This window comes from Bos taurus, chromosome 13 (genome assembly GCF_002263795.3).
Source record: "Bos taurus isolate L1 Dominette 01449 registration number 42190680 breed Hereford chromosome 13, ARS-UCD2.0, whole genome shotgun sequence".
NCBI lineage: Eukaryota > Metazoa > Chordata > Mammalia > Artiodactyla > Bovidae > Bos > Bos taurus.
In genome coordinates, this window is record NC_037340.1 from 33,606,962 (window position 1) to 33,634,733 (window position 27,772).

At 47.5% G+C, this 27,772-nt stretch overlaps 1 long non-coding RNA gene across 2 annotated transcripts; it reads left to right on the forward strand.

Annotated features, from left to right (window-relative positions):
- Positions 1–21,338: 21,338 nt before the first annotated feature.
- Positions 21,339–27,759, forward strand: LOC112449276 (uncharacterized). Of its 2 annotated transcripts, none has more exons than XR_009496860.1 (4): positions 21,339–23,087; positions 23,558–23,612; positions 23,791–23,866; positions 25,350–27,759. It is a non-coding gene; the product is annotated as an uncharacterized lncRNA (long non-coding RNA). The 2 variants fall into 2 exon arrangements; XR_003037756.2 differs by having other exon boundaries at positions 26,011–27,758.
- The last annotated feature ends 13 nt before the right edge of the window (positions 27,760–27,772 follow it).

Here is a 27,772-nt window from a genome sequence, read left to right on the forward strand (position 1 = left end):
CTCTCGCGTGGCTGTTAGGCATGCTGGCTGACCCCTGCCTTCCTTGCCCTCTTCAACCCCTCCACCCATCAGACTTAGGGGCACTTGGGTGTTGTATTAAAAAGAAACCAAATGGATGACCAACATTGGACCAGCACCAGTTTAAGAGTTCCCAGTTCACAGGGTGACTGTACGTCCCGGTTGCCTGGGACAGTCACCCTCTACGCTTGGTGTTTCAGCATGATTATGAATAGCTTTTCTTTTCACTATCAACAGTGTCCAGATTTAGACAAGAAATGGTATGATTACTCTGACTTTTCATCTGTGACAAGACCCATTCTTTGGCTTATACTGACACCTGTAGGCTTGCAAAATGGCTTTGAAGAAAATGAAAAAGTGCCAGGTTTTCCCCTAACCTCAGCCTCTAGGATTTTAGCCCACCTCCTGAGGATCTGAGAGCCCTAACTGTGGGGCATATTCAGAAGGGGGCCAAGGCGGGGAAAGACTTCGCCAGAAAATGCTGACTCTGCTGCCGTGAGGGTCCGGGGTTGTACTGACACTTGGAGTGACTTTTTTTTTTTTTCTGTTTCAAATTCCTTATTATGCATCCTGGTTGCAGTTTCAGGCTGTGGAGTGATGTTTAGATTACTCCTGTTGGCAACAGGAATCACTCTCGGTTTCAGGTGAAAACGAGAGCCCAAACAGCTCTGTGAGCTCTGACAATGGTGCCTGGGTTGGGAGGTGCGGTACTCTGGGCTGGGGAATCTTGAGGCTGTGGGTTTTCATGGCTGGGGAGCCTTGGAAAGAGAATGTAGGCAGGTCAGTTTCAAGGTCCCCCAGCTCATCTGTTGGAAATTAGGTGACCCTGGGTTTCCTTGGACCAAGAAGATGCGGACAGTGGAGGGCGGATGTGAGCTGCAGTACCCTGGGATCTCATGCTCTCATCTCCCTCAGGCCCCATCTTGACACCTGGATTCCAGTTTGAACATTGAAAACAACACAGTGCACTTAAAAAAAAATTAAATTCAGAGGCCAGGATAGCTTCAGGCAGGACTAATCAGTGTGCTTGGGTGTCACAGCGATGGATTTGAGACAGATTAAACCGTGAGCTCCTGAGACTAACAGCCCCGAGGGCACCCCCTCTCCCTGCGTGAGGCTGCCTTTGAGGGGGGCCCTGTCCCCCCCAGAGGCCACCCCCTCCTCTTGCCTCACATCCCGGAGAAATGAAAATAGACCGTTGCCAAGATAAGAAAGGAAGGCTCGAAAGGGTGTTTGCCTCCTCGGAGTAGATCAGGCTGAGGAAGGGAAACACAGGATGTCTGACTTCCGGCTATTCTTGTAGGGTTTTACTGGCGTTCTTGTTTTTGTCTTCTTTTTTTTTAAAGACACTAATATTGTAAAGTCCCTGGCAAGATAGAAACCTTGGCATTCACCAGTTCCCTTGGAAAGGGCTTGCACTGGATTCTTCCAGACTGTGAGAAAACCCTGGCCGTGCCCCCTGACCTGCATCTCAGGGAAAGGGGGGTGGCGAGCGGGCTGCCTTCTGGCTGTCACTCGCTGAATGAACAGACCATAATGAGTCAATTCTCTGCCGTCTGCTATTTAAAACAACGGGTTCCTTCCTGTTTCCTACGCGCTGACTGAGGCTTCTTCTGTGTTAGGGGAAAAAAAAGGAATTCAGGGATAAAGTGGGCCCTCTGAGCCTGAATGAGCCATACATCTCGGCCCGCAGTGGCACAAAAGCTCCTAACTGTTTTATCTGTACAGATGGCTCTAATTTGGTGTTGGTGGCATGACTCTGTGAGCTAATTTTCCAAATACTTGGTTCATTAAAGTGGAAGGAAAAAAAAAAAAAACCAACCCTGTAAGCCAAATGAGACTCCTCCAAAAAATAGAAGTCCTGAATGTTTCACCGCAGTGTTGCTTCCGACAGGGCAGGAGGTGGGGGGGTGAGAGCCTCCAGGCCACAACTGAGGAGGCTCTGGATGCTGGCTCCTTTGTCCCCCACCCCAGGGAAGTCCAGGCACCCCCTGGGAGTAAACCCCTCACCTCTTGCCCATGACCTGGTCCCAGGGGGAGCTGGACTGAAGGGACAGGTGAGGCCTCAGATGACGGGCTGGGGTCTCAGTGATGCCACGTTAGGGGCTGACTGGGACTTTTTCTGTTTCCCCAGCCAAGTGTAAGGGATGTTAGGAGGGGTGTGACTGTGGTGAGTATCAGCAGCAGCCGTAGCAGGCGGGGCAGCCCCTTCCGCCTACCCCACCCCCAACCTCCAGGACACTGCCTCACTTCTGCTGGGGCCTGAGACTGCATCATCCCCTGGTGTTCACAGCCCGGTGGCTCTGGGGCTGGAGCTTCCTGGGGGTGAAAGAGAAGCTTCGAGAACACTTGGAACACCGCAGGGACATCTGCTCACTCGCTTCTGTAGCAAGCATGCTGAGCCCTGGTCCTGGTCTTGGGACACATATTAGTGACTCCTGTCCCCTCCAGAAGGGGTTGTCATCTCCACCCCTCTGCCTCTCCCATCAAGGCAGACACATAAGAGATGCAGAAGGTCTTCACTCCGCCCAGCAAGCAGGCACGGTGCCGCACAGGGGGCGCTGTGGGGCCTAGTCACAGCCAGTGGAGAGGGGAAAGCGCAGAAAACCCGTGTGCGATGTGCTTAAGAAGTGGTGACAGGTGTCGTCTCCCAAGTGCAAAGACTTGTCAACTCTAAATAATCACACATATGAAGGAGCAGATGGGCGTAGTCTACACATGCATGTGCACGTGTGGGTACATGGGTGTTCGTGTCGGGGTGTGGGAGGAGGAAGGTGGGGTGCATGGCTTTGCCAGGTGGGCTGGGACAAGACTGAGAAAAGCCTGTGGGCAAACAGGAGCCTAGAAAAGTTTTTAGAGCCTCAAAACAGGTAAGAGTTGCTTGGAATGAAATAATCAGGCAGGTATTCCCAAAGTTCCTTGTAGATACCATCGGGGAAGTGCTGGAGGGACGCTGGCTGGTGAGGAGTTGGCTGCGGGGCCAGAGGGAGGGACTTGGGGCTGTGGAGACACATCCAGAGGCCAGGCCAGAGCTGGAGCAGCAGGGGTGGTGGGGAAGGCAGGGGTCGATGGCCCGCAGACCACCCATTGGGTGCTGAACATGGAGGGGGCAGCAGAGTCAGGGAAAGAAGGTGAGTTCCACGTTGTTGAACCGTGGTTCTGAGGGGGCAGCAGGACCAGGCCCGTCCCACGGTCACTGGGCCTTGTAAACAGAGGGGAGGGACAGGCAAGACCTTGGAGGCAAGGCAGCAGGGGCCGATGGAGGAGACAGACACTGGGCAGGGAGGGGTGGGCGCGGAGCCCGCCTGCAGTGGGGATGGGGGCAGATGGCTCACGGTCAGAGGGAGAGGGCACAGGGCTTCCTGCCACAAACGTGAGTCCCTCCTGCTTTTGGCCCTGGTTTGGAGATCTGGACTCAGGGGGCTGTGCATGTTAGTCGCTCAGTCATGTCTGACTCTTTGCAACCCCACAGACTGTAGCCCGCCAGGCTTCTCTGCCATGGAATTCTCCAGGCAAGAATACTGGAGTGGGCTGCCATTCCCTTCTCCAGAAGATCTTCCTGACTCAGGGATTGAACCCTGGTCTCCTGCATTGCAGGCATATTCTTTACTGTTTGAGCTACAGGGAAGTCAGGGAGCTTGTGGGGGCCAGATGAGGGGGGAGAGCACAGGTGGGGGGCCAGGCGAGGCCACGGGGAGGGATGTGTGACCCCCCTAACATACCCACCCACAGTCAGACCCCAAGGCCAAGTCTACATCCTGGACTTGAGCCCTGATTTCTTGTCTCAGGAGGGTCCTCCTGGAGCGGGTGGGAGTGAGCGTTGGTTCGTGGCTCCTCTTTCCAGGGAAGGGTGGAGAATTTTCTTGGTACCAGTGGTATATGAATAGGGCCCCTTCTACCATGAGCTTCTCAGGGTACAAGGCTCCCCTTTTTCTCAGAGGCATGTAGCATGGGGTTAGGGATTCTTACAGGGAGAGGAAAAGGAAGAAGATTGTAGTTTGGACCAAGAAGAATGGCCCAAACCGGTGGGAGCCTGGAGTCAACAGTTGTGAGTGGAAAAGCGCCCTTCCTCTAGTTCTACTGAAGGGCCTTTGGCCTTTACCAGAAAGGGGAACCTGGGAGAAGACTTCGAAGAAGAAAGAAGGATAAATGGCCCAGGTGGGGTCTCTGCTTCTTCCCCTCAAACATCCGGGTGAGTCACTGTGTCTGGATGAGGCAAGACCACCTACTGTAGCACAGGGGTGTCTTGGAGGAGCTCAGAGGCGGTCGAGGTGAGATGGGAACCAGGACTGGAAGGTAAGGTCTGAACCTCCCTGAAGGAGCCACGGGCCACCAAGAACGAGGTCAGGGATGGGTCAGTGGTGAAGCAGTCCGGAAGGTCTGAGGTGTGAGCCAACGCCTGAGGGTTGTGTACCCAGGGAAGGGAGTGGGAAGCCAGTCCCATAGCAGAGCACACTGGAGACTCTTGCCTTCATTATGCTTGGAGAGAAGAGAGCATAATGGTCTGGGGGATGCATAAGGGTGGAGTTAGAATGAGCTCGGAGGAGTCATGAAAACACATCAAGCCTTTAGACTGGTGTGTGTAGGCCACCCTGGTCCCCACACTCTGAAAAAAGTAGCTTTGTCCCCTAAACCAGCAGTCCCCAACCTTTTCGGCACCAGGGCCCAGTTTTGGTGAAGACAGTTTTTCCAAGGATGGGGGGTGGAGGGATGGTTCTCAGGCGGTGATGTGAGTAATGACAGATGCAGCTGCCATCCACTCGCCCACCCCTCACCTCCTATTGTGTGGCCCAGTTCCTAATAGGCCATGGCCCAGGGGATGGGGACCCCGGCCCAAATGGCTTGCTGGGAGTGCTTCATAAATAACTCCCTGCAGACCTGGGGGAGCCTCTGCCCCAGGCTTGTGATCTGAAGGAGAAGTTGCTTCAGGGAGTCTGGGGGAGCTTCCCACTCCAGTAAGAAGCCCACACCCACAGGGCCTGTGGGGTCACTTGAAGGTCACATGTTCCCAGTGGGACAGCTGCAGTGCAGGGTGCCACCCGGCCTGCGTTATACTTCTAGAAGTGAAAAAGACTCCCGCATTTCAGGGCCTCTTTTGTTTGTGTTTGTGTGTGTCTGTGTGGGTACTGTGGACCACTCTGTTGATTTGGTGAAGCCTGTAGATTTCTCCCCAGAAATGTTTTTTTTTTAATCAAAAAGCATTTTTTGGGGGGTTATCTGAAAGTGGGTAAAATAGAGTACTAGATTAAAATTCATAGTCAAATACAGTTAGTAAAATATGAAAATTGTGATAATTTAATATGTACACTTCTTTATTAGTCCATTATAAAATAATATACAGGGGGAGATTTCATAACCAGAATCCTTTTGAAGTAGTGATGAGTATAAGGGTATTTTGATATAGACAAAGTAACTTGTAACTTGATGTGAAAATGTCTAATTTCTATTACAAATACTACCAGTACTAATGTGACTTATTGACTACATTTATTATTGAAGTGCTAAGTTTAGAGAAAATAAAGATTTTTTTTCTCCCATCTGGGTTCACAGCTCCCCTGAATTCTAAGGTTCCTATGGGGATCCTGGGCCTAGATTAGGGGACTTCCCTGGTGGTCCAGTGGTTAAAACTTTACACTTCTGATGCAGGGGGCATGAGTTCAATCTCTTGTTGGGGAACTAAGATCCCACATGCTGCACAGCATGGCCATAAAACCCATAAAATAAAACAAGAGCCCCTGTTATTGTATAAAGCCATGGAGGTTTGGGGGTTCTTGTGTCCCAACAGCAGCTATTATATTAATTATCCTAATACCTTTGGTGGTCTTATTTGGCCTTGACCTCCATGTCCCCTTATTATGAAGGCTGAATAATGCCCCTTCCCCCTCTGGAAACATCCATGTCCTCATGTCCAGAATTGTGAGGATGTGACCTTACATGGCAGGAAAGACTCGGCAGCTGTGATTAAATTAAGGACTTTTAAGATGAAGAGATTATTGTGGATTATCCAGATGGGCCCAGAGTTAACTGCAAGGATCCTTACAAGAAGGAAACCAGGGAGTCCCTGTGGTCCAGTGGTTAGGACTCAGCACCTTCGCTGCAGTGGCCCAGGTTCGGTAGTCCCTGGTCCTGGGACTGATGATCATCCTGCAAGCTGTGGGGGTGTGGCCAAAAAAGCAAAGAAGGAAACCTGACAACAGTCGGGGTGTGATGACAGAAGCAAGAGGCTCCAGTGATATGAGAAGGGGCCACGAGGCGAGGGACACAGGTGGCTTCTATAGGCTGTTCAGGCAGGAAAAGGCTCCTCCTCAAAGCCTCTAGAAGGAACTCAGGCCTGATGATGCTTTGATGGTTCATTTCTGACCTCCAGTGCAATCATACATTTCAGCCATCTTAAGCCACTGCTTCTGTGATAATTTGTCACAGCAGCAACAGGAAGCAGATGTTGTTGTTCAGTCACTCAGTTGTGTCCGACTCTTTGCGACCCCATGGACTGCAGCATGCCAGGCCTCCCTGTCCTTCACCGTCTCTCAGAGTTTGCTCAAACTCATATGTCCTTTGAGTCGATGATGCCATCCAACCATCTCATCCTCTCTCGTCCCTTTCTCCTCCCGCCTTCAATCTTTCCCAGCATCAGGGTCTTTTCTAATGAGCTCTTTGCATCAATCAGGTGGCCAAAGTTGGAGCTTCAGCTTCAGTATCAGTCCTTCCAATGAATATTCAGGACTGATTTCCTTTAGGATTGACTGGTTTGATCTCCTTGCAGTCCAAGGGACTCTCAAGATTCTTCCCTAACACCGCGGTTCAAAAGCATCTGTTTTTTGTTGCTCAGCCTTCTTTATGGTTCAGCTCTCACATCCTTATATAACTACTGGAAAAAATCATAGCTTTGACTATACAGACCTCTGTTGGCAAAGTAACACCTCTGCTTTTTAATATGCTGTCTAGATTACGGAAGCAAATATGCTCATGTAGGACACAGCATCCCGCTTTAAGATGTTCTGTGGAGGTGCCTGCCTGCCTGCGTGCAGTGCAGTGGTCTTACACACACCCGAGTCACTGTTTAACCTTTATACTCTGTGTAGCCGCCCCCAGACCAAGACACGGGGCCTCCCAGCTCCCAGGCAGTAGCCCCGTGGGAGCCCTCTTCCGACCTCAGTCCCCATGGATTAGGTGTCACTTTGCCTTCGGGTGAGTAAGTGCCCAGCTACTCTCTGCTCGTGTCACGGTGTCGCGTCTGCAAGCGCAGCCGTGCTGCCGCCTCTCCCTGTGCATGTTTCATTTGGTCTGTTCATCTGTTTGGTGTGGTCCCTGGTGGCTCAGATGGTAAAAAGTTATCTGCAATTCAGGAATCCCAGGTTTGATCCCTGGGTTGGGAAGATCCCTGGAAAAGGAAATGGCAATCTACTCCAGAATTCTTACCTGGGAAATCCCATGAACAAAGGAGACTGGCGGGCTACGGTCCATGGGGTCGCAGAGTTGGACACGACTTGGCCACTAAACCACAACCTACCACAGATATACCTGTTCTTTTTCAGAGTCTTCTCCATAGGTTGTTACAAGATAGTGAATGTATTTCCCTTTGCTATACAGTAGCTTGTTGTTGTTTATCTATTTTATATATAGTAGTGTATATCTGTTAACCCCAAACTCCTAAGAGAAATCCAGTTTTAAGGCTGTGGCCATAGAGGATTTTACATTATTTCTAGTGTTTCCTTAAGCACTGCTTTTTTTTGGCCAGCACTGACAAGATTTAATTTTTATTTTTTGGAGGTGGGGTTTGCACCGCGCAGCTTACAGGATCTCAGTGCCCCAAACAGGGCTTGAACCTGGGCCATGGCAGTGAAAGTCTGGAATCCTAACCACTAGCCCACCAGGGGACTCCTATTTTTCATTTTTTAAAAAATTTTTGTACAGTTTTTAAAGATGTCTTTCCATTTACAGCGATTACAAAATACTGGCTATCTTCCCTGTATTGTATAAGACATCCCTGAGCCCATCTTAAAGCCAGCAGTTTTATACCTCCTGTTCCCACACCCCATATTCTCCTTCCCCTCCTCCCCACTGTAACCACTAGTTTTTTCTCTAGCTCTGCCTCACTCCCCTTTTTCATTAAACTGACTCCTCCAAACTTCCAACCCGCCTGTGTGAGACGAACTACAGCCTGTGATTTGAAAATAAGGGCAGCCAACACAAAGTTGGGGCAAGAGTCAGGGGGTGTTTATGAGCTTTATGTAGGGGATGCTCGGGGTAGAACAGAGGGAAGGGAGGAATTCTGCCCCTCTAGGAAAATCCCGCCCCCCCCCCCAACCAGGACTGCAGACAAACCCCTTTAAGACAGCCTGCAGAGTTTTGTTTAGAAAGCTGCTCCTCATTCCCTCCAGGAAGCTCAGGTGCCTCGGCCTCACCAGGGTTTTAAATAAGAACGATTTGTTGTCCTACCCTTGTGAGTTCTTTTTCTTTTTTTTAAAGAAAAATGAGCTCAAGAAAGAGAAGTCTGCACATGAAAACATCTCTAGGTTGAGCCGGAGGGGCGAGAAAGGAGAGGTACCTACGATTCATCCTTGTAAACATCATAATCCTTGTAACACGGATTTCAACAGACGGCTATAAATAACATCTGATGTTTGCACTCAAGAGTTTCAGGCTCTCAGGTGATGGCCTGGACAAGTGGCTGCCAGCCCTGCCCTACTGGCTTGCAGCCCGGTCACCTAAGCCTCCCTGTTTTCAGAGGTAGTTTCTGCATCTCACTCGCTAGACCCTCACTCTCCAGACCCTCCCTTGCTGGACCCTGGGCCTCCCCACCCCAGGCGATCTGGGGGACCTGCCCCCTGGCAGGAGGACACGTGATGGAGGGGCCGCTGGTTTGCTGGTTTCCTTCCTCAGCGACTCACAGGCCAGTGGCCTCGCACATGTGCTCTCTGGGTTTGTTTTGATAGCTTGTTTGAAAAACAGTTCCCATCCACCAACTGCTCAGATAATAATCTTCCAAGTGGCAAGCAACTGGGATTGTTTTGGTTGCTGTTTACCCTCAGCAGCGTCGCTCAACTGGAAGATACGGGACTGGGGGAGTCCCCTTTCTTGCTCTGGTAACTGTCGCCCACATCGTCCATAAGGAAGTCTCCTTTCCAGCTTTCCTCCCTTGGGAGCCCCGTGTTCCAGGGAAGAAGAGGAGGGACAGGAACCTGATGGAAGCTTCGGGAATGTGGGTGCTGTAATCGGTAACCCTCACCCAAAGGCAGACCATCTCACCACCAGCATCAGGGGCTTTTGTATCCACTCGTGTAGGATAGGGGGAAGGCCCTGCTCAAGGGTTGATCTGGTTCTTTGAACTTTCCCTCCAACGCCCAAAACCTTCCAGCCTAAAAATCAAGCATCCCACATGTCCACAGAGCCCCAGCATGCCTGCCCTCTTCCCTAAGTGTGCAGGAGGCACCCACTGCTCCCCAGGCACCCAGACCAGGCCTCTAATCCCCGTGACCTGTCCCTTGGCCTCCAAAGGTAGGGGTTTGCTAGGTCTGGCTGAGTCTCCTGGGGGAATTTTTTTTTTTAATCTCTCACCTCTATTTTGCCTTCCCAGCCTGTCTCCATCCACAGGTGCCCCATCAGCGGTCCCTTCCAGCATCTTTCTCCTCTTCCATCACACCCTCCCACCCCTGCTGGGCTTGGCTTACTAAAGCCACCCTCTGGTGTCACTTATCCGCTTAAAGCCCCTTAGCCCCTGCCCACTGTTCACAGTGTGGAGTGACAGCACCTTATCTGGTGTCCCAGGCCTCCTGCACTCTGGTTGCAACCTCACCCTGGCATCTGATCTCCGTCTGCTGCTCTATCCAGGTCCCTCCCTATTTCCCCGATCACGTCTGAGCTTTCCAGCAGGGCAGATGCCAGGCGGCAGACTCGACAGACTCCATGAATGCACTACCTGGAGCTGTCAGCCTGTGCGACCAGGGGGCCTTGGGCCTTTGTGCCTGCTGCTTCCTTGTTCTAGAGGGCCATCCTCTCCCCGCCACCTGTGAAAACCAAACCCTTCTTCAAATGTCACTTCTTCCAGGAAGTCCTGGATCACCACTGCTTGAAAGGGTAGCTCATGTAAATGGATCCCTGAAAAAATAAATTGTATCTTCCATTTATGATTTTTTTGTATTTATGTTAATTTTGTTTAGAACATAAACCTCCACATGGATAAAGACTGAATTACTTTTCTGTATATCATTTGCTGTGCCTCGTACTGGGGCTGGCACATGGTAAGTGCTTAGCATGTTTTTGTTGACTAACAAAATGAATGATTTCTGTTGGGCTTGGCTCTGCCTCATTTCACTGTGAGCCTCTGGTTCCATTTTAATTCAGGTCCACAACCTCTTCTCATCCTTATTTTCTATTGGAAGCGGAGAAGGAGTGAGTCAAACCCTAAGGATGTTCCCTGCACTATGCGGACTCACATGATGGTGAATCAGGGGTTCTCAGGTATGTGAGCCCATAGAATACTATTATTACCTGGTCCATTGTTCAGGGTCCCAGGATATGTCTCTGGGTGAATGAGCATTGAGCCCCAGCCCCCACCTCAACCAAATCAACTCTGCTTGTATCTGCCTCACACCTTGAGGTCTGGTAGACACTGTATTCAACCAGAGGCCAAAACATGTTTTAACAGAAAACCAGAACTTGCAAAAAGAACACACATACATATATATAGTTCAACTGGACTTCCAGGTGGCACTAGAGGCAAAGAACTGGACTACCAGTTCAGGAGACATAAGAGATGTCAGTTTGGTCCCTGGTTGGGAAGATCTCCTGGAGAAGGATGTGGCAACCTACTCCAGGATCCTTGCCTGGAGAATCCCATGGACAGAGGAGCCTGGTGGGCTATAGTCTGTGTGGTTGCAGAGAGTCAGACACAACTAAAGCGACTTAGCATGTAGCATGTATAATTCAACTGGGTAGACATTCAAAATTCTTAGGAGAAACGCCTGTCTAAACATATTTGTAAGGATCTTAAAAGGATCTGTCCAGTCCAGAGCCGTCACCCACTCGGTCATGGGACAGCGCCCCCCACAAAGAGCTGTTGGGTCCAAGTGGCCACTTTGTCCAGGGACAAACAGGAGGATGGGAATCGGTGCCAGGGTTTAGCCGGGTTCTGCCTGGATCTTATTAGAAGGTCCTTTTCTTCCCTCAATCCTGTAGCTCATTTACCAGCGCAAGAGCAGGGAGTGCGCCCCACTGTGGGAAGGCAGGGGGCACAGTGGTTAGGGACACCCAGGTGTCCCCTGATGGGGGCAGGGACTTTGGGGAGAGGGCACCAGGGCAGGAGTGCTGAGTGCTGGGCGCCCCGGTCTCCGCCAAGCCTGTTGATCTGGGTGGCCCACTCCAGCTCCGTCACTCGGAGCCTGACTCAGCCGCCAGCCATGGGGCCCGGGTTGCCGGGGGAAATGCTGTCGGCACATTTATTCTGGGTTTGGATATTTAAAGAGCTGGGTGTGTTGCACGACATTTCGGAAGTGCTTGGGGAAAGAGGGGGTTGCAGCCCAGGCTTTTTTTTTTCTTTAAACCGTTATAGATATCCTGTCCTGATCTCTCGGTCCACAAAGAGTGAGTTTCTTCCCCTAAGAGTCTGACGTGGGGCCTGCCCATTGTGTCTGCCTGGCTCTGCAGCCCGGCAGGAAGCAGGTGGCCCAAGGTGGGACCTGTGCCCAGCCTCAACCCTGGCCTGCCCAGGTCCCCATCCAAGTGCACCCTGCTCCCTGTACTAGGAGCCTGGGAGCCCCCCTCCCCAGGCGCCAGTGGAGGGGCAGACAGAGCCACAGAGCCGTGGGCTGGGTCCCCAAGGGCACCTGAGGCAGGTGCTCCTCCACCTGGGGCGACAGGATGGAGACCTCTGGCCTTAAGGGCCTCAGCGTGGGTGGCAGCACAGGGCCCCCGGGGGGTTCTGGGGGCACCAGCTTCCTCTTCCTCAGTGGCTGCACTCACTGGCTCAGGAAACGCCGGCTGAAAGCTGGGACTTTGTTTTCAAACCCCTGCGTCAGTTTTACTATTTGAGTGGCCACTTCGGGCTGCTTTTAGGAATGTGGTTCTTTTATCACTTCTCACTCAGGATGTTGTTGCCAAGAGACTTCCTCACAGACACTGTGTGCTGCCTTTGTTTTCCTTTCCAAATGCATATGGAGGAATCTTCCAGAACTGAGGCCCCATCAGTGAATTGCACCTGCAGTGTGGTGAGTGGGCGTGGGGTAGTTTTTCTCTCACGACATTTATTGTTTTCATTTCTGCTCCCAGAGGTCATTTTGTCCACACACTCATGATGGCACATTTGAGAAACAGGAAATAAATACAGGTGATCTTGGAGGAAAATTAGTATCACCCATGGTTCCACCTGAGCCAGAGATCTACACTTAGCAGTCTGGTGTTGTCTTTTTTGTTTGTTTGTTTCAATTGGGCTCATCCTGCAGACGGTGTATAGGAATCAGCTTTTCACACCCAGCACCATAGCATCATCGATGTCCCCATCCTTGAAGTTTCATGGACGCAGTTTTCAAGTGTCATTAGCTCTCCTTTGGCTCTGTCCCCAGCAAAGTGACATTCAGGACGTTAGCCCGAGTTAAGGAAGCTGATGTCCGATGGGACAGGGAGACTGCACGGCAGAATCCAAGTCTATGTGTAGAGTCCAGACGGGTGGGACTGTGAGTGACTTTTATTTAGTCGTCATCATCCTCTCTCTTCTAGGTCCTGCACATTTTTCTGTAACAAGCCCGGGAATAGAGGCAGGTGATGTGATCTAAGGTGCAGCCTCAGGTCGCAGGCGGGCTGTGGTCAGTCCTGCCTTCAAACCAGGTGAATTGCTTGGCCACTCTGGGCCTCATGTCCTCATCTCTAAAGCGTGGACGGTGATGCTGCCTATCTCACAGGTATGCTTTGCAGATCAGGTGCATGAGAAAGCCCAGGGAACACCCATGAATGGGACTCATTGTGGCTTTACAGGATAAACATACAGATTCTAAGAGTTACAGCCCAGTGGGCTGATTTACATCCCCCAAACACTCATTGACATCCTAACCCCCAGGACCTCAGGAGAGTGAAAGTATTTGGAGACTCTTTATAAGGGTGATTACATTAAAATGAGGTCCCTGGGATGGACCCTAATCCCATGTGATTGGTGTCCTTAAAAGAAGAGTTGATTAGGACACAGACATGCACAGAAGAGACACCACGTGAGGATACAGGGAGAAGACGGCATCTCCCAGCCAGAGAGAGGCCTGGGAGGAGACCTTCCCTGCAGATGCACTGATCCTGGGCTTCCAGCCTCCACATTGTTTAAGCCTCCAGCCTGTGGTCCTCTGTTAGGACCACCTGCATGAACTCAGTAGCAATGTGCTACTGAGTGAACACACGTGCTAATCTGAACACATGTGCTCAGTAGCAATGTCCGTGTCATTGCTGTTCGTGGTCTCTCTCTCCACCCTGAGTTCCTTACGATCTAAGAGCCGTGCTGAGAGTTCTCCTTCAGGCAGACGCAGCCCGTCCCACCTCCAGGCCCCTGGAGCCCCTCCTCTTTCTGGGCACCCAGGGTCCTGGGCATGTCCCTGGGGGCCCCATCCTCTGTCACTCCCCGCCCTCCGGGACTGTTTCTCCCCAGATGATGGCTCCCGACTTCCCTAGAGGGAACGTGAGTCTCTATCCTTCAAGAGCCTCATTCAGCCGTTTTCTTGTTCAAGATACTCCCTCCTGAAGGTGCCTCTGCCCTTCAGTGAGGTGGTTTTAAAACTCTCCAGATACCAGCAGGAGAATGTGTTCATGTAGGCTCCAGTGGGATCACCAACACCATGGTCTTTTGTGGTGGGGTAATTTTTTTTTTTAATGTTTAACTCTATTATGAACTTTTAAAAATGTTGGTGTGTTAATAACACTTAACTTGAGATCCATCCACTTAACAAAATTTTGGTTTTGTTTTTCTGGCTTGTAGGATTTTACTTCCCTGACCAGGGGGGTGCACTCAGGCCCCTGCAATGAAAGTGCTGAGTCCTAATTTCTGGACCACCAGGGGAATTGCAAACAGACTTTTAAGTATATAATCTATTATTTTTTAAAAAATTTATTTAAATTTACTATTATTTTTATTGATATATAGATGCTTTACAATCTTGTGTTAGTTTCTTCTGTATAGTCAAGTGTTTCAGTTTTCCGTTATGGCTTGTTACAGGATATTGGTTATAGTTCCCTGTGCTATACAGTAGATCCTTGTTTATCTATTTGATATATAGCAGTTTGTATCTGTTAATCCCCAACTCCTAATTTGCCCCTCCCCCACTCCCTTGATAACCACAAATCTGTTCTCTATGTCTGTGATTCTGTGTTTTCGTAAACAAGTTCACTGGTGTCGCTATATCTCACGTATCCTGTGAGTGACATCAGATGATTATAATCCTTGACTGTTGGTTCAGTGTGGTACAGCAAACCCTAGAGTTTGTTCATTTCACTTGACTGAAACTTCCTGCCTGTCCATCAGTAACTTCCCTTTCCCCTCTGTTTCCAGTCTCTCGTAACCAGCGTTCTACTCTTTGATACCATAGGAGTTTGACTTTTTCATTTCACATACCTCATATAAGTGGAACCAGGGTTTTTTCTGATTGACTTATTCACTGAGCATAATGTCCTCAAGCTTCACTTGTGTTGTCCAATTTTGCAGAATTTCTCTCTCTGAAGTCTGAATGGTATTCTTTTGCATGTCCCTGTCGCATCTTCTTTATCTGTTCATCTGTCGCTGGACATTTAGGTCATTCCACATCCTGACTGTCGTGAGTGATACTGTAATGAACACTGGAGTGCTAAGACCTCTTTGAGATTCTAATTTCAATTCTTTTGGACAAAAACCGATTGGTGGGCTTGCAGAGTAGGATTCTGAACATGGAGGAGAGGAGCCCACTGGGGGGTGTGTGTGCAGTGCTCCCTCCGGTTCTAAATGCTCTGCCGGCCCTGTACTGGGAGCACAGGAAAGTGGGTATCAGGTGGGGATATTTTTGTGTTTGCAAACTGGAGGCTGGCTGTGTCTCCTGGGCCAGGGAGTTAGCCAGTGCACCTCGTCTGCTAAGTCATCCCCTCTTTTCGCAGGAGACAGTCTTATAAATTTGGCTAATAACTCCCATTTCATTTCCCCAAACTCCATTAGAGCGAAATTATAATGAAGCTCAAATACTCGCCAGGTTATTCATGGGAAAGACCTTTGGCTCTTAAAAAATATATTTTAGATGGCTGGATTAATCTAGTGGCACATTATAATACGGCCCTGCTGAAGTTTGCAGGAGACTCCTGGCACCAGGCATTGTGCCTTCCACAATGCTGCCAAGGAGCATGAATTATCTTTACAGGAAGAGGCAGGAATTAATATGTCAGATGCAAAAGACCCAGGGGTAGCGCCCTATGAAAGCCTAGGACCCTTGTTCCTTGTCAAGGTTCTGCAAGGTTGGAGTTATAATCACATGATTCCAGAGCAAGCTCCATTAGCCAAACCTCCCTGAGAAGGGCACTTGACTAGGGGCTTAATTTATGACAAGCACGTTGGAAAAAACATGCTGATTTCATTCCTTTTATTACCTCCCTGGCACAGCAAGTTAATTAAAAAAAAAGTATGATGACTGCTTTGTGCTCACATAAGAGGTTGATTTGTAATGTAAATATATTCATGTGTATGGTACATACATTAATATAGAAGTAATAATAACAGCGGGTTAGTATCTATCACCAAATGAGCTTTGGACCCTGGGGAAGGCGTTATGCGCAGATTATTTATAACTCTACCAAGCCGACATTATTCAATTCATTTTGTTGATGGGGAAACTGAGGCTCAGGGTGGTTAAGGAGCTTGCCCAAGGACATATGGCTGATGTGTGATGGGATTCAACCTAAGTTATAAGATAGTGTTTATGGCAGGGTGAACTAAAGCTCCTCTCTGTATGCTCTGCCTCAGCCCTACCATTTGCCTCCATTTAATCCCCATCAAGGTCAAAGAGAAAATTGAGCATGAGTGTGAAGGAAGATTGATGGGCCCTGTTCATTGTTGTATATGTGAAGAAGCTGAAGACTCTAACCAGGAGAAGGCTGTATGCTTCAAGAAAGGCGATGTTATTAAGACACAAGTAGGTTAAGAGTGAAAGGATTGAAAAAAGATATGCTAGCTCCTAATCGAAAGAAAGCTAGAGAGAGAATATTAGTATCAGACAAAGCAGATTATAGAACAAATAATATATCAGGCATTAAAAAGTGTCCTTTCATAATGATTACGGTATCCATTCATCAGGGTGACATAGCAATTCTAAATGTTTATGCACTGAATAACAAAGCTTCAAAATAGATGAAACAGAAACTAATAGACTTGCAAGAGGAAACAGACAAACCCACAATTACAGTCAGATTTCAACACCATGCTGTCACTCATCAGTAGAACAAGTGGACAGAAGATCAGCAAAGATGTAGACAGCTTGGATGACACCCTCCACCAACTCAGCCCAATTGACGTTTACAGATCACATCACCCAACAATAGCGGAACACACTTTCCTTGCTAGTGCATGCGAAGATGTACCAAGATGGGTCACACTCCAGTCTGAGACTAAAAAAAGTCAAGATTCAAGTCCTGTAAAGTGTGTTCTCTGACCGTGGTGGAATTAAATCACAAATCAGTGACAGAAACTTGGAAAATCTCCAAATAATTATACATGGGATGACACATTTATAACTAACCAGCAAGTCAAAGAAGAAATTATATAATTATCTCAGTAGCCATAGAAAAAACATTTAACAAAGCCCAACATTTGTTTCTGATTAAAAAACAAAACTCTGGTAGTAGAAGGGAACTTTCTCAGCAGAATAAGAGGCAGCTATGAAACAAATGTATCAGTTCAGTTCAGTTGCTCAGTCATGTCCGACTCTTTGCGACCCCATGAATCGCAGCACGCCAGGCCTCCCTGTCCATCACCAACTCCCAGAGTTCACTCAGACTCATGTCCATCGAGTCACCTCTGTCGTCCCCTTCTCCTCCTGCCCCCAATCCCTCCCAGCATCAGAGTCTTTTCCCATGAGTCAACTCTTCGCATGAGGTGGCCAAAGTACTGGAGTTTCAGCTTTAGCATCATTCCTTCCAAAGAAATCCCAGGGCTGATCTCCTTCAGAATGGACTGGTTGGATCTCCTTGCAGTCCAAGGGACTCTCAAGAGTCTTCCCCAACACCACAGTTCAAAAGCATCAATTCTTCGGCGCTCAGCTTTCTTCACAGTCCAACTTTCACATCCATATATGACCACTGGAAAAACCATAGCCTCGACTAGATGGACCTTTGTTGGCAAAGTAAAATCTCTGCTTTTCAATACGCTATCTAGGTTGGTCATAACTTTTCTTCCAAGGAGTAAGTGTCTTTTAATTTCATGGCTACAGTCACCATCTGCAGTGATTTTGGAGCCCCCCCCAAAATAAAGTCTGACACTGTTTCCACTGTTTCCCCATCTATTTCCCATGAAGTGATGGGACCAGATGCCATGATCTTCGTTTTCTGAATGTTATAATTAATGGTGAAAGGCAAAATCCTTTCCTTTTCTAAAGATCATCCTTTCCTTTTCTAAAGATCAGAAAGAAGACAAAGATGCCTGCTCTCACAACTTCTATTCGACGTTTGTACTAGAGAAATAAAGGACATTCAGACTGGAAAGTTAAAGTTGCTCAGTCATGTTCGACCCTTTGCGACCTCATGGACTAGACAGTCCATGGAATTCTCCAGGCCAGAATACTGGAGTGGGTAGCCGTTCCCTTCTCCAGGGGATCTTCCCAACCCAGGGATCGAACCCAGGTCTCCTGCATTGCAGGTGGATTCTTTACCAGCTGAGCGATAAGGGAAGCCCAGGAATACTGAAGTGGGCAGCTTATCCCTTCTCCAGCAGATCTTCTCAACCCAGGAATTGAACAAAGGTCTCCTGCATTGCAGGTGGATTCTTTACCAACTGAGCTATCAGGGAAGCCCTCAGACTGGAAAGGGGGCAGCAACAGGTATCGTTCTTTGCAGACAGTATGACCGTCTATGGTCAATATGATCAACTAATAAGTAAATATTGCACGCCTGTAGGATACAATATTAATAATACAGAAATAAAATTTATTTATATATACCAGCAATAAGCTATCCAGAATTGTAATTAAAAAAAATCATATATTGCATGCTAAGTCACCTCAGTCATGTCCAATTCTGCGACCCTATGGACTGTAGCCTGCCAGGCTCCTCCATCCATGGGATTCTCCAGGCAAGAATATTGGAGTGGGTGGCCAGGCCTTCCTCCAGGGAATCTTCCTGACCCAGGAATCGAACCCAAGTCTCTTATGTCTCCTGCGTTGGCAGGAGGTTCTTTACCATTAGTGCCACCTGGGAAGCCCAAGTACAAAAGTACTTGCAGTTTTGCATTGTTGAGTTTTGCTGTTTGGTAATGTATTACATTCTTAAATAAACGTGGTTATGCTATACATGATTTTAATGCACATTTCTCACTTTATCTTTGTTAATGACTTATTACTTGCTGTGTATTTTATATTTATTTTAGACTATGGAAATGATAGACAAAAAGCAAATTAGAGCGATTTTCTTATTCAAGTTCAAAATAAGTCATAAAGCAGTGGAGGCAACTCGCAACATCAATAACACATTTGGCCCAGGAACTGCTGACGAATGTATAGTGCAGTGGTTGTTCAAGAAGTTTTTTAAGGAGATGAGAGCCTTGAAAATGAGTGCAGAGGCTGGCCATCGGAAGTGACAGCAACCAACTGAGTGCATCATTGAAGCTGATCCTCTTTCAACTACATGAGAAGTTGGCAAAGAAATCAACATGGACCATTCTACAGTCATTGGACATTTGAAGTAAATTGGAAAGGTGAAAAATCTTGATAAGTGGACACCTCATTAGCCGACCAAAAATTTAAAATCTTCATTTTGAAGTGTCGTCTTCTCTTATTCTACGCAACAACCATGAATCATTTCTCTATTGAATTGTGACGTGCAATGAAAATTGGATTTTATATGACAACTGGAGACAACCAGCTCAAATGACTGAACTGAATCGAAGCTCCAAATCACTTCCCAAAGCCAAACTTGCACCAAAAAAAGGTAATGGCTGCTGTCTGGTGGCCTGCTGCCTGTCTGATCCACTACAGCTTTCTGAATCCTGGTGAAGCCATTACATCTGAGGAGTATGCTCAGCAAGTCAATGAAATGCACCAAAAACTGGAACACCCACAGCCAGCGTTGGTCAACAGAAAGGGCTCAGATCTTCTCCACGACAACACCCAGCTGCATGTCACACAACCAATGCTGCAAAAGTTGAATGAGTTGGGCTACGAAGTTTTGCTTCATCTGCCATATTCACCTGACGTGTTGGCAACCGACTAGCACATCTTCAAGCATCTCGACAACTTTTTGCAGGGAAAATGCTTCCACAACCATCAGAAGGCAGAAAATGCTTTCAAGAGTTTGTCGAATTTTGAGCCTCAGCTTACTAAGCTACAGTAATAAACTTATTTCTTTTTGGCAAAATATGTTGATTGTAATGGTTCCTATTTTGATTAATAAAGATGTGTTTGAGCCTAGTTACAGTGATTTAAAAATTCACAGTCCGAAATTGCAATTGCAATTGCATTTGCACCAACCTAATACAATAGCATCAAACATATGAAATTAGGAATAAATTTGACAAAAGATAATATGTAAGATCTGTACACTGCAAGCTGCAAAACATTGTTGAAAGAAATTAAACAAGACCTAAAAAATTGAGAAATATATTTACCCTGTTATGGTATCAGTAGACTCAATATAAATTTTAAAATGTCTGTAGATTTAAGGCAATATCTACCAAAATTCCAGTAGTTTTTATGTAGAAACCGTCCACTGATTCTAAAATTCAAATGGAAATGCAAAGGACCTAGAATAACCAAACAACTTTGAAAAAGAAAAACTACCTGAAATGGGGACTTTAAGCCCTTTCTTGCATCTCTTTTTAAGAGCAAAACCTTGTTCATGACTTCGCAGAAGTCTTCTCATCGATCCAAGAATGATCACTGAGGTTGTAGGGAGAGTGGGTCCCCAAGGAAAATCTGGGGGCTGTTCTAGAGAAGGGGGAATGGATATGTACTGGACAGGCAGAAACAACAGATTTTTTAAATATTTATTTGTTTTTAATTGTTTGATGATTGCTTTACAATATTGGTTTGATTTCTGTCATACATCAACATGAATTACCCATAGGGGTACATATGTCCCCTCCCTCTTGAATCTGCCTCCCACCTCCCATCCTTTCACACCCCTCTAGGTTATTACAGAACCCCAGTTTGAGTTCCCTGAGTCATATAGCAAATTCCCCTTGGCTGTGTATTTTACATACGGTAGTGTATATGCTTCCATGTTACTCTCTCCACTCATCTCACCCTCTCCTTCCTCTCCGCAGCTGTGTCCAGAAGTCTGTTCTCTATGTCTGCATCTTCCTCTCCGCAGCTGTGTCCAGAAGCCTGTTCTCTGTGTCTGCACCTGTATTGCTGTCCTGAAGATTCAGGTTCATCAGTACCGTCTTTCTAAATTCCATGTATATGTGTTAATACATGATATTTTTTTTTCTCTTTCTGACTTATTTCACTCTGTATAAATAGGCTCTGGGTTCATCCACCTCATTAGAACTGACTCAAATGCATTCCTTTTTATGGCTGAGTAGGCTGCAGTCCATGGGATCACTAATAGTCAGACACGACTGAATGACTTCTCTTTCACTTTTCACTTTCATGCACTGGAGAAGGAAACAACAACCCACTCCAGTGTTCTTGCCTGGAGAATCCCAGGGACGGGGGAATCTGGTGGGCTTCCGTCTATGGGGTCGCATAGAGTTGGACACGACTGAAGTGACTTAGCAGCAGCAGTATTCCATTGTATATACGTACCACAGCTTCTTTATCCATTCATCTGTTGATGGACGTCTGTGTTGCTTCCATGTCCTAGCTGTTATGAATAGTGCTGCAATGAACATTGGGCTACATGTGTCTTTTTCAGCTTTGGTTTCCTCAGGGCATATGCCTAAAAGTGGTATTGCTGCATCATATGGTGGTTTTATTCCTAGTTTTTAAAGGAATCTTTATGTTGTCTTCCATAATGGTGGTATCAATTTACATTCCCACCAGCAGTGCACCCCCTCTCCAGCACTTGTTGTTTGTGGACTCTCTGATGATGGTCATTCTGACTGGTATGAGGTGATTCCTTATTGTAGTTTTCATTTGCATATGGTTTTTCCAGTGGTCATGAAGAAAGCTGAGTGCCGAAGAATTTATGCTTTTGAACTGTGGTGTTGGAGAAGACTCTTGAGAGTCCCTTGGACTGCAAGGAGATCCAACCAGTCCATCCTAAAGGAGACCAGTCCTGGGTGTTCTTTGGAAGGAATGATGCTAAAGCTGAAACTCCAATACTTTGGCCACCTCATGCGAAGAGCTGACTCATTGGAAAAAGACCCTGATGCTGAGAGGGATTGGGGGCAGGAGGAGAAGGGGACGACAGAGGATGAGATGGCTGGATGGCATCACTGACTCGATGGATGTGAGTTTGAGTGAACTCTGGGAGTTGGTGATGGACAGGGAGGTCTGGCATGCTGTGATTCATGGGGTCGCAAAGAGTCGGACACGACTGAGCGACTGAACTGAACTGAACTGAATAATGAATGATGGTGAGCATCTTTTCATTTATTTATTGGGGAGCCTGGTAGGCTGCCGTCTGTGGGGTCGCACAGAGTTGGACACAACTGAAGTGACTTAGCAGCAGCAGCAACAACAGATACTTTGTTGCAGCGAGCCCACTGGAATAAATAGAATTCAGTCTGAGCCACGGTTTTTCTCTCTGGCAATTCCCAGTAAAACATACGGCTTCAGGGGCTGTGTCTGTGCTGGTCAGGCTCCAAACCTCAGGGCCACAGAGCCTGGGAGTCAGTGAAGGGGGTACCCAGGAGAGAAGCCTTGATAAAGAACTTGACACGTTTCCCCTCATGAGGCACATACAGTCCAAGTGAGCAAACCTTCTGCCTCTGTCCCTCCTCCAGGGAGGTTACCTGTGGAATTGTCCCTACCCTGTCCTGCAAAGGTGGGCAGGGCCGTGTGGCTGATGGAAGCTGGAGGGACTTACCTCTCCCTCCTGGTGGAGGGCGATGGGAAAGGTGGGGATCACAGAAAGGCCAGGAACTCAGGGCTGCCAGAGAAAGTCTGAGGGGGAGAGAGAGTAAGACCCAGTCCTCTGATGACGCTGTGCAGTAGACAGCCAAGGGCTGTGGCCTGAGCACACACGGAAGAGAAAGGGACTCTCAGCTTCTCTCAGGAGTAGCTGCTCTGAGGCCACAGACCCAAACCTGACCCAGGGCCCCTTTTCCTTACCCTAGCTTACCCGCTGGGTCCACGGAGCTGGAGAGAATGTGCCCCCACTATCGGAAGCCTCCAGGTGGCCGTCTCCTTGCCGCAGGGTCCAGGGAAGCAGACAGGAGGCTCACAGAGAAGACAGCACTCCCCCGCCCGCCCACTCCAAGCTCAGTTCTTGGCCCCAAACCATCTTCCCAGGCGACACAGAAATTCGTGCATCCTTGGGCCTTTGAGAGACTTCCCCAGAACACTGGGAGGAGGATAAAATTGCAGAGCTTACTTAGCTCCCCTAAGTCTTGGATGCCCACAGCCTTCTGAGGCAGTTACTGTCACTGTGCCCACTGAACAGTTGCAGAGAAGGGCGTGGGCATGTTAGTGACTGAGCCATGACTCCACAGTGCATGGGGGCAGAGGCTGACCTCTGAGTCCAGGCGGATTGGCTGCAGAGCCCACCGTGATCCCATAGAACGTATGGTTCCAGGATTGGAATGTTCTAGAATCTTCTGTCATAAACAGCATCATGTGTGAGATGGCAAGTCTGACTCGGCCCTCCTGCCCTGTCTCTTTTCCCGGGCCAGGGGAGAAGCAGGCCCACCTGTCCTTCCCATCCTCCTCTCTGTTCAGTGCCGTCTTCTTGGAAACAGCAAACTGCATGCCTGGTGCTGTAAGAACAAGGTCATCCACAGGCACCATGTCGTATGTCGTTGTTCAGTCGCTCAGTCGTGTCCGACTCTTTGCGATCCCTTAGACTGCAGCACGCCAGGCTTCCCTGTCCTTCACCATCTCCCAGAGTTTGCTCAGACTCATGTCCATTAAGTCAGTGATGCCATCCAACCATCTCATCCTTTGCTGTCCCCTTCTCCTCCTGCCTTCAATCTCTCCCAGCATCAGGGTCTTTTCCAGTGAGTCGACTCTTCACAATAGGTGGCCAAAGTATTGGAACTTATACCATGTAGTATACACCCCCCCAAAACAAGACATTTCTCCACAGAAAACAACCACGCCATGCTGTGAACACACACTCACTTCATCTTACTAAGAGAAATGCTAACTTCCATGTCTTTTCCAAATTACATTCAGTTTCCTCAGCTGGTTCTTAATTTTACTGTCTCCAGCCTAAAGTGTTTTTTTTTTTTTCCCCCCAGGAAAAGGAGCATTTTGTCCTAAGAGAACTTCATATCTCCTTAGAAGACCAAAACTGTAAGAACTTTGAAAATGATAGTTTTCTAACTGCCAGGTGGGCCAGGGTGTTGGGGGTGTCAGGGAAGCGTAAGAGCGGGAGCCTGGAACTTCACTACAGTTCCCACCCCAGAGCATATCAGACCTGATGTCAGAATCCAGACAGCTCTTTGCAGCCATCATCCCTTCTCTTCCGAAGTAACTGTAGGTTCCTTGGAAGCTGTGAAGATGGTGGAGAGAGGCCTTGGGTACCACTTATCCTGTTCCATCCAAAGGTAACATCTTACACAACAATGGAACCATGTGGAAATCAGGACTTCGACATGGATACAGTTGTGTTGCACATAAGTGCCATCTTATCACATGTGTGCATTTGTGTAACCTTCCCTGCAGCCAATACCCAGAACCTTCCACTCACCACAAAGGTCTCCCTGTTCCTCTCATCATTCCTATCCCTTGATAAGCTCTTTCATTTTATCATTTAGAAAATGTGATTTAAGTAGAATCATCCTGGCAGCTCTGCTGGTAAAGAATCTGCCTGCAACGCAGGAGAGTGAAAGTGAAAGTCGCTCAGTCATGTCCAACTCTTTGCAACCCCATGGACTACATACAGTCCATGGAATTCTCCAGGCCAGAATACTGGCCTTCTCCAGGGGATCTTTCCAACCCAGGGATCGAACCTAGGTCTTCCACCTTGCAGGTGAATTCTTTACTGTCTCAGCCACCAGAGAAGCCAAAGAATGCTGGAGTGGGTAGCCTCTCCCTTCTCCAGTGGGTCTTCCCAGCCCAGGAATTGAACCGGGGGCTTCCCTGATAGCTCAGTTGGTAAAGAATCTGCCTGCAGTGCAGGAGTCACTGGTTCAATTCCTGGGTCAGGAAGATCCCCTGGAGAAAGGATAGGTTACCCACTCCAGTATTCTTGGGCTTTCCTTGTGGCTCAGCTGGTAAAGAATCCACCTGCAATGTGGAAGACCTGGGTTCGATCCCTGGGTTGGGAAGATCCCCAGGAGAAGGGAAAGGCTACCCACTCTAGAATTCTGACCTGGAGAATTCCATGGACTGTCTGGTCCATGGGGTCCCAAAGAGTCAGATATGACTGAGCAACTTTCACTTAAGTTTCTTAATTGCTACCGACTATTTACTTTCATGTAATTTCTGGTATGTGAAGGGCCTAAGTCTGCCCTTTTATTTTTTGTTTTCTGTTCTTTGCTTTTATTTTCCCATCTTAGTATTGGTTACTTGAACATCTGTTTTAGAGTCATGTTTCAATTTTTATATAGTGTTTCTGAGTATATCTCTTTGTATAGCTGTTTCAGCTGTTGCTCTGGATATTATATTATGCATATATGATTTATAGCAGTTAACTGCTGTTGACATTTTACCAGTTTGAGTAAAGTACCCAAACTTTACCTCCCACTAAGTCCCTTCACTCAACCTTGTTTAAAATATAATTGTTTTAAGTATTTCTTCTCTATACATTTAGAACCTCATTGAATAATGTTATAATTTTTGCTTCAACCAAACAAAATTTATAAAACTCAAGAAAAGAAATATATTGTATTTATCTTATTTATATGGTCTTTCTTCTTTCTATGTGGTCTAAGAGTACATATGTAAATATAGAATTCATTTATTTTATAAATATTTAGATGTTAATTTGGAAAATGTATGTTAAATATTTTAATATATTTATTATTAAATGTAAATTTATAAATAAAATTACATGTTAATTCCAGGGTTTCTATTTGTACTTTATAGGAAGAATAAAGAGAGGTGTATCTACTCCATCTTGGTCCGGAGACCTAATCTTTTAAGAAAAGAAAGTCTGAGGGGCTTCCCTGGTGGTCCAGTGGTTAAGACTTCCTACTCCCAACCTAGGGGGCCTGGGTTCAATCCCTGATCAAGGGACAGAGATCCTGCATGCTGCAGAGTGTGGCCAAAATAAATAAATAAAATAAAAAGACACCAATTAAGAAACCCTGAGAAGGGAGAAACAGAAAGTCTTAGCACCCCTCTGCCCCGCTACAGCTTTGAGACAGCACGGATGGCAGCCTGGGAAACCATTTCTGCAGCATTCCCCTTGGTCCTCAGGCATCTTTTGGAGAAGACTTTGGGCATCCTGGAAATACAGAGCAGGACTGAAAAAATGCAGAAGGAAGTGAGATGGGGGGTACTTGAGTTACCTTGTCTCCCTCCTGAGATATGGTCAACCACATAACTTCCCAAACCAGGAAGTTACGGGCATCTAAAAACACTGGGTTTTGATTCAGAATCCAACAGGCTTTCCTTTGTCCACCAAAAGCCCTTGCTGAGGCTTGTCAAGGGACGTTGCCACACACTGCTTCCTCAAAGCACCGCCCCCCCCACCACCCCCGGAGTCTGGGCGTCATCCCCACCTCTGTGTCCCTCATCCCCCCAGGGAGCCATCCACACCAAAGGATTATGCTGACCACTGCCAAGGACCCTGCAGCAGCAGCTCAGTGGACAGACCACCAGGATCGGAGCAGGAACTGTGCAAAGCAGTGACCACCCGACCTTCAACTCCAAACACACGCTTGACCCATTCAGTAGGTTACAAATCCTCTCAGCTGGTTTACTTCCTAGATTTTTGCTTTAAGAAACTTTGGGTCATTCGCAAAAATAAGCCCACTTTGCAAAAGTGAAAATTTGCTGTTGTGTACAATAAAAAAACTTGCCGACCATGAAGATGTTTCTAGGAATATTGCTGAAATGCACACTGGCCTCCGAGGGAACATGTTTATTTGGAGTATCACTTCTGAAGGGATTGTTTGTTAAACAAAACCAAACAAAAATAAGTCAACTTCCTTTAGACATAATCACTCCCATCTACCTTCAGTGGCTCATGGGGACTCCTGGGGGCTTCTGTATTCTTACGACTTCCTGGAGAAAGGCCAGACTCTGGTCTCAAATAAATCCACAGAAATGTGCTGTGTGCCTGGCATGGAGGTGCTGACGAAAGCAAAGGATTTGGTTTTATCCCTGGAAGTGTTTCAAGACTCAATGACCAATTTCTCCTGCAAATAAGTTCCCATCTCTTGTGGCTCAGATGGTAAACAATCTGCCCGCAATGCAGGAGACCTGGGGTCGATCCCTGGGTCAGGAAGATCTGCTGGAGAAGAGAATGGCAACCCACTCCAGTATTCTTGTCTGGAGAACTCCATGGACAGAGGAGCCTGGCGAACTACAGTCCATGGGATCGCAGAGTTGGACACAACTAACTACAGGCCAAGCTTCACAAGAAGCCCCACCTTTCTACCAACTTTCCCCACTCCCAAACCTTCCTTCACTTACTCATTCAGTAAGTGTATACTGAGCATTTATTTTGTACCAGGTACTCTACTAGGTGATGGAGAGTACATTGAAGAAAACACCCGAAATCTTGCCTTTATGGGAACTTACTTTCTCATGGGAGAAACAGATGATAAGCCTAATACAAATAAAGTATATGGTATGTTATCAATAGAAGGTATTAAGTGCTCTGTAGACAGTGAAGCAGGGGTGCAGTTTACAATGAGGGAAGGCCTCGTTGAGAACGCGACGTGCAAACAAGGACTTGAAGGAGGTGGGGAGTGAGGCTCGTGGATCCAGGGCAGGATGCACCGGGCGGTAGCAACAGCCCTGAGCTGAGAGGGCTTCTGGTCTTGTCAGGGACAGCGAGGAGGCAACGGAAGAGACTGTTTTCACTAAGTGAACTTCTAGTCGGGTCAAATACAGACCAGTCATTTTTTTTTTTTTTTTGTAGCTTATTGCTACTTAGAATTTATTTGGCTTTGTTTCTTTTTTAAAATTTTAATTGAAGTCTAGTTGCTTTACAACGTTAGTTTCTGCTGTACAGTGAAGTGAATCAGCTCTGTGTATACATGCGTCCCCTCTGTTGTGAATTTCCTTCCTGTTGAGGTCACCGAGAGCACCGAGTGGCATTTCCCATGTTCTCCAGGCCTCATTAGTCCTCCGTTGTATGCACAGTGTCAGTAGCGTGTACACGTCAGTCCCAACCTGCCGTATCCTCCCACCTGTGTCTCCCCTTTCTCCTTGCTAGCCATACCTTTGTTCTCTACATCTATGTCTCTATTTTATAAATAAGATCATCCATACCAATTTTTTCAGATTCCACATATGTGCATTAATACATACTTGTTTTTCTGACTGACTTCCCTCTG